This window comes from Lontra canadensis, unplaced genomic scaffold, assembly GCF_010015895.1.
Source record: "Lontra canadensis isolate GAN:19392208 unplaced genomic scaffold, GSC_riverotter_1.0 scaffold37, whole genome shotgun sequence".
In the NCBI taxonomy this organism is placed as follows: domain Eukaryota; kingdom Metazoa; phylum Chordata; class Mammalia; order Carnivora; family Mustelidae; genus Lontra; species Lontra canadensis.
Genome location: NW_022631031.1, coordinates 321,215 through 329,082, shown reverse-complemented (window position 1 = coordinate 329,082; position 7,868 = coordinate 321,215). Strand labels below are relative to the sequence as shown.

At 39.0% G+C, this 7,868-nt stretch overlaps 1 pseudogene; it reads right to left on the bottom strand.

The window, feature by feature from the left end:
• Positions 1 to 7,155: 7,155 nt before the first annotated feature.
• LOC116874542 lies at positions 7,156 to 7,563 on the bottom strand (annotated as a pseudogene).
• Between the last annotated feature and the right edge of the window lie 305 nt (positions 7,564 to 7,868).

Here is a 7,868-nt window from a genome sequence, read left to right as displayed (position 1 = left end):
ATGAAATGATGCAATGGGAAACAAAAGCCGGTAATCACACTTAATGGGTTTTACTTTGGTAGAGGAAACTGTCTTAGTCACTTGTGGTACTGTAACAAAAACCATTGTGTGGCTTAAACAACAGGTATTTATTTCTTAGAGTTCTGGAGACTAAAGTTCTAGATCAGTGTGCCCCGCAGGGTCAGTATCTTGTGAGAGTGCTCTCCTTGAGCTGCTGAGAGCTCTCTCCTCGACTGCTTTCTTATGCCCCCACATGGCCTTTCCTTAGTGCATGAAGGTGGTGAGAGAGACTGGGAAGCAAGCTGTCTGCTGTGTCTTCTTGTGGCACTAATCCCATCTTGAGGCCGCACCCTAATGACCTCATCTAAACCTAATTACCTCTAAAGGCTCTTCTTTCAGATATCCCACATTGGAGTTTAGGGCCTTTAACATAGGAGTCCAGGGGAGACACAACTCAATCCATAGCAGAAACTACCTACCTACCTACCTACCTAACTTCCTTCTTTCTTTCTCTCTCTCTCTTTCTTTCTTTCTCTCCCTTCCTTTCTCTCCCATCCTTCCTTCCTCGTGTTCCTGCTTTCCTCCTTTCCTTTCTTTCTCCATATATCATAGTAGCTGAAAGTTAGTTAGAAGCCCCAGCAAAATAGAATGATGATTCCTTTTAGGTTCCAACCAAGACCCCACCTAGTAAAGTCCCCCTTACCACTCCTGTGCCTCTAACCTATCCCAAGGTGTTAGTTTTTGTTCCCTAGGCTTGTGTACAGCTAGAGCTATGGTTATGATGGAAAGGTTTTACCTTTTCCTTGCTTGATCTGCTTGATGACCAGTTGCTGAAGAGGCGAGTGTAGCTGAAGGATGTAAAGAACAGTGGCACTAAAGCTACATGGAAAGGATTGTGTATTGGCTAAGACTGTGATGGTGAAAGAGACTTAAAACACACACAGACACACACACACACACCCCAATTCTAAAGGTCTATATCACACTGATGCTACAAGTCTGTGAGACCTGTCAGATGGACATATAATAGTTAAAGTCATGGTCTGAAGTCCTACAAAACTGGTTTTGGGCCTCACTGTCTGTAAATGAGAGGTGCATTGTCCTCAGTAAGCTCACAGGGGGATCACTCATTAAGTGAAAGAATTAATTCAAGGCATTTAGCACATTTTTTTTTTTCATCTAATGAATGTTTATTGAGTACCCGTTATATGCCAGATTCTTGCTTATGTGCTAGGTGTAGACAGATCAGTGAATAAAAAGGACCTGGAACTTGACTTTGTGGTGCTTTATCCCAGGAAGGAAGAGACAAAAATAAGGCTAGTCAGCAGGCAAATAAATACTTGCAAATTGAGAGAATGCCCTGAAGAGCTAAACAAGGCACAGTCACAGCCAAGGTAGAAAATAACACAGCCAGGAAGGAAGAAGGTTAAGGAGGCATTAAGTAAGGCAGCTGGGAACCTACTCCTGCTAAGGTATTCCAGGAAGGCTTCTTGGAGGAGATAATTTTTAAGTGGGACATTATGGAGGAGAGGATGACACCCAAACTTAAAGCAAGGTTGGGGTGAGGGAAGCATACCCGAGAGGATTCTAAAAGCGGAAAAGTCAGGTACTAAATCTCAGCAGGAGGAAAGAGCTCAAGTGTTAAAAGGCTGAGAGAGCAACAGTGGATCCCCGGGGTGATGGGGGGGCACCCAGAACAAAGTCTGGCAGGAAGGAAGCATCTTCAAATGCTTTTTTTATTCTTGATGTTTTTATGAGGAGAAAATGAGACAATGTATTAAAAACTTCAAGTACAAGCCTTGAGACATAATAGGTGCTCAACCAATAGAGTACATTGTTGCTTGGGTTGTTATTTTTAGCAGTACACATAGTTTTGTTATTTTCTGAAAGACAGATGCACTTCAAGTGTCTCCTTTTGATTATGCTCTCACGTGTCTTTGTTTCCTTCACCATCTCTGACTCTTCCTGGGGCTTTTTATCCATACCTTCGGAGCACCACGGTTCAGCTGTCATACCCTCTAGATATTCCACACATTGTTGGTAGCTCCTTTGGAAGATTTCAATATATTTGCATCATGTACTGCAAAGTTTTTTGTTTTGCTTATTAATTAAAACTTTTTTTTTTTTTTTTTTTTTTTTTTTTTTTTTTTTAAAGAGAAGGGACCAAAGAAAATAATTCAGAACTCAGGCTGGTTTGATCAAGTGCCTCCCCTTTGGGATTGAGAGCAGTAGCCATTCCTGTGACAATCTGGGAAGAAAAAAAAGGGAGTCCTGCTCCATGTGGGGCTCAAGAACCTCCTCCTCCCAAAACATGTGTTTGTCCCTCTCCAGCCACAGAGAGGCTTATTACTTTCTCCAAAGTATTATGAATGATTGATTTGAGATTCTGGATTCTTCAGAGCTTCTTCCAAATGAACAAAAGACAGTCCTGCTCCGAGTCTTGGTGGCATTTAGTCAGCCCTTTAATGTGATTCTAATGGTTTGTGTGTGTGTGAGAATTCACAGTAAATTCATTATGAAAACCCATTTACCACAGGGTTGACACCAGCAAAAGCCCGAGGCAGCTCGGGGAATTGTGGGACGCGACATCTGTTTCAGTGAACATAACTCAGGCATTCCACATCCGTGCTTGCTCATTGGTGCTTAATAGCTTCTTGCACAGCTCTTTTTCTCCTCAGGACATACACATTCAGACACAGAAAACCATAAAGGCCAAATGTCTTCTTTAATCCTCCAAGGCTTAGCCAGCTAAAAGGAAACTGTCAAGAGCCATAGCAACTAGCTATGTGAAAAGAATAATAATAATGATTATTATTGCTACTACTAATAATATGAAAAAAGCTAATACGCTGATTTAATACATTAAAGATTCTACCTTTCTCTATTTTGCTGTTTTTTTTGTGTCAGATTCTTATGCATATTTGAAATAGAATGTATAATTTGATCATACCTACTTTGTTATGATTTACTGTTAATAACTTTGCTGAAGTGTAAATGGCCTCACATGCTAATTGGGTGTGCTTCCTGTGACATATGCAAACTGACTTAGAAACTAACATATGCTGTTATTACTCATAATAGATCAGCTTTGTCTGAAATATTTGTGCCCAAAATTACCATTTGGCATGTCTTCAAATTCAAATCCACCTTCTGCCCTGAGACGAAATTCAAGGATTTGTTTTCTGTTTTTTTTTATATTTTGGAGAGGCTGCTTTCACTGTTACAATAAGGAGTGTTCAGTGTTTACATTATAATGACTATTTATGGGGGTTTAATATGTTGCTTGTTGCAAATTGCATCCGACGGAAACTTGGCAAAGTGGCACAGAGATGTGGGACCACATTCAACTATATTTAACATCATATCAGGCAGTTGATCTTTTGAAAATCTATGGTGTTAAATGATATTTAGCATAATCTTACATCGTCTTTCCATTTTTTGCTTGGTAAAAGTTACAAGTAGTGCTGAGTCTTACAGTAACTTTGCAGGGAAAAAAATGTGTTCTCTGGTTGTCAGCAGTTTATTAAGGTATGGAACGGGAACAATGAGAAAACCTAAAATCAACCTGCTTGTTTTGGGGCTGTTGATGTTTTGTAGATTGTTACTGGATTTTTGTGTTTTTGTATCATCTGGTATGATGCCCTTCTGGCTGAGTAGAGGATGGAGGCAGAAACGGGATCTGGAAAAAACACGTGTCCATGTTACAGAGTAACACAATAGCCAAAGTGAAATGGTTAGTCTGTATTACAAATAGCATTTTATATGATTCCAATATGGAATATTGGACACAATAAGACACTGTTGGGTGCCTGGGTGGCTCAGTGGGTTAAAGCCTCTGCCTTCAGCTCAGGTCATGATCCCAAGGTCCTGGGATCAAGCCCCACATCGGGCTCTCTGCTTGACGAGGAGCCTGCTTCCTCCTCTCTCTCTGCCTGCCTCTCTGCATACTTGTGATCTCTCTCTCTCTGTGTCAAATAAATAAATAAATAATCTTTAAAAAAAAAAAAAAAAGAAAGAAAGAAACAAGACACTGCATTGTAAAGGCTAAACAGCCAGATAATTCTGGGTAGGTGGAAATGGAAGAAGGAGGTTTTTCATTATTTCACCAACTTTAATTTGTACAAAGGTGAAAGGGTTTCAAGACAGTTAAGATCATGGAATCGGAATTAGATTATGTAAACAATAGCATGTCCATTTACTTTAAAGGAAGATAGCGGTGTCTTGAATTGCCTTGTAAGGGGAAGCAGTTCATCATATAAACTGCAAGTTGTATCGGTCCCCTGAGACCAAGGAGTCCTCATAGTTAGCCACTAGGGCCACGAAGCAGGCACAGATGACCGCAGCCTAGCCTTCATGTAAATGCTATCCCGCCCCCTTTTTTTTGTTATTTTATTTTATTTCTTTTCAGTGTTCCAAAATTCGTTGTTCATGCACCACACCCAGTGCTCCATGCAATACGTGCCCTCCTGAATGCCCACCACCAGGCTCCCACAACCCCCAACCCCTCCCCTCCAAAACCCTCAGTTTGTTTCTCAGAGTCCACAGTCTCTCATGGTTTGTCTCCCCCTCTGATTTCCCTCAACTCACTTCTCCTCTCCATCTCCCAGTGTTCTCCGTGTTATTCCTTAGGCTCCACAAGTAAGTGAACACTCCTGTGGGGGGACAGGTTGTTTGCTGCTCGCTCAGGAATTGCTGGTCCCTTGGCTCTGGGCTTCTCAGCCATGGTACAACCTACTTCATGTGTGACATCCATCTTGTCCCATGGTGCCACCCATGGGACTTGGGGACCCAGGGTCTGGCATCTCAGTGCTGAGGCTCCTGCTCTGTGCTGTGCTATGAGTAAGACACTGTCTTGTCTACATTTGGCATCTAAGGAATGGTCTCAGATGGATTCCCTCCCTTCTCCCATAAGGTTGGGATTCTTCCCTGACAAATATATTTTGAAAGATCCTCCAAAAAATGGTTTTGATTCCAATCATTTAAAAATTACCGGCAAAGTATAATAAACAATGGAACGTATTTTAAATAAGTAGTACAGACACTGCCCTTATTATGAGAAATTATTATCAACTTGTTAGAGCAGAGTTAAAAATAACTCCCATTTACTGGCATCTATTATGCACATTCGTCTCATTTATTGTCTCAACAGCCTTATAAGGTCTGGATTATTATGCTGTTTTTGCACACCAGGGAAATTAGGCATAACTCGTGAAATAACCTGCCTCTGCTCAATGGCTTTTAAACCCAGGTGTGCTTGGCTCTAAATCCAGCATCTAAATTCAGCTACCTGAAGACCAATGACTGCCTAGGTATTTTAGGATTAGTTTTATTTCCTGATATAAATTGTATGTTTTAAAACATTGTTCTTAGAAGTATAGCTTTCGAGCTCCAGGTATGGCTCTTCTACACTTTTCACTCATTGCACTGTTGTTCTGAAATCTTAAGTAATACACTTAGAATAAAATCAGGATTTTTAAGTCATAATTTGAGTCTTGTTTGAGTATCGTGGGACCTGGGCTGTTTCTAATAAATAAGATGTTTCAGATAAACTTGATTGTTCATACTGGTAAATAACTAGATAGCCCCAAAATGTTGAAATTATTTTAAATAAACTGAATCATGGTATATTTAATTGGCTTCATTTTTTCATACGATAGTACCTTGTTTGGCCAGACTCCTTGACGCTATAGATAAATGTGTAGAGGCTAGGCCAAGCAAAGGACCAGATGGCCTGAGGTGGATGGGAAGGAGTAGTCCTGTTGGGCATATTTAATATCTTATGTTTAGGGTTTTGTACCTTTTTTTTTTTTTTTCCATTTCTAATGCCCCTGGCTGGAACTGCTACAATAACATAGTTACAATAAATAAAGCAAAACCAGCTGATTCCACTAAGTCAATCTGATTACATTTTAAAACGTTACTTACTGTCAAATTTTCTAACTGCATGCAAGTAATTAATACATGATTGAATATTTATTGTGGCTCTGTAGTATTTTAGGCCAAAACTTTATGAAATAAAAACAGACTCTCAAATGGACTGCGGGGCACAGCAGCGGCGGTGGACTCCTGAGAACAAATAAGGATACTTCCAAACTGTGGCTTTGGAGAATCACTGTCTTAAAATTGGAAAGTTTTGAGCACTTGCAATTCTCAAGCTAGTGCCTGAAAAAAAGAGACGTGGGAGTTCCAGTTACATAAGATGGATTCTGACTCCGCATACAGAAATAGCCCCAGCCTGCCTGGTTGCTTGAATCTTCTGCCCTCAGGCATTGCAAACAGGGAGAAGGGAGGTCTAGGCTCCAACGGATCTGAAGCCTACACTATTGGAACTGTTCTCTTTAAATCAGAGAAAGATCACAAAATTGGTGTGAAAAGAGATACTTAGAATGAGGAAAAAAATTAAATCACATTTTGAAAATTGACAAAACTGACAAATACCATAGATACCCTCAAAGTCAGAAAAATAGTATTATTTTTAATTAATTCACTTCTGGATTTACTTCCATAATATTTTTAAAAACCCTTGTTTTTTTGTTTTTCTTGTTGTGAATTCTTTGATTGTCTTTTCATACAACAGCAGTCCAGTCATGTAACATTTTTTAAAGAGAAAGGAAAATTCATTATTTCCTTCAGCATGGTTGACTAAAGTTCGTATATTTGTGTTGATAGTATTTAAAGTACTTCAATTCCCAATTTGATATTAGAAATGTCATGTGGACATTTAGGATGGTTGTCAAAGTTGTGAAGATGTCTAATCAAAATTTCTTTCATGTGTCAGCTGTACTGTTTCAGGGCATTTCCAGTTTTCTTGGGCAATGGTGACTTTTAAGCGGTCTTCAAATTGACAATTGGGATTAACTATTATGTGATTGGTATTCTTGTTGTAGTATCATATTCTCAATGTTTTATTACTTTTTTTTAAACAAATTGGAATATTTGTTTATTTCTCAATTTATGAAAGTGAACTTAATTTGATGATGTAACAGACAAATTTCAACTTGATTGCCACACAAAAGTACAGAAGATAATCTGCTTTACCATGAACTTTAAAGTTCAACTGCACACAGGCAGCATGCTATATATGAAAAAATTACTAACTGAATTGTAGGTATTAAATACTGAAAAAAGTTAACAGTTTATTATAATTGACCTTAATTAACAGTCTCGGAAGTTGGCAGCCATCACGTAGTTCCTGGGAAACTTCAGGTGCTGTTGGGAATTCAGGAATCTCCATGGAGCTGTTAGTGTAGCAACCCTTGTGGGTAAAATACATGCAAACTTTCCATAGTGCATGTGAAGGGATGTCTCTAAAACTGACTTCATTTACTTCATTCTCAGCAAACTGACACGGGCCATTCAACATGGCTTTTACTGTTCTGGATGTTAGTGTATGTTGTCTTTTTACAATAAATTCATGACCATCCGAAGGTATTGATATGACATACATGGCCTCAAAGTCTTCATAGCCATGATAGGTTTTCTCTTCTCCACCCATTATGTTCTTAAGAAATTCCACTTCCCTTTCACAGGAGCTTTAGTAGTTTCTGAGTGAGGCAGGGACACAATGAGTCTATCTTCCATTTACAGAATGTCTGAGTACTTTACTATCTTTGTCACTGTGTTCATATTGGTTATATCAGCAGGTAACTTACACTTTTAAAAAATGCTTTCTTATGATTTACTTCTTTTCATTAGTTGGATGGATTCTCAAGCAAACCAAGTGCCTACTTATTATTTTTATTTGGAAATTATCTTCTCTTACAAAAAGTTACTGCTTTTGATATTATGTGAATTTTTGTTGTGCTGCAACTCCGTTTTCATTGTAGGATCTTGTTCTTGATTTCCTTGCACATATTTTTGAATCTCTG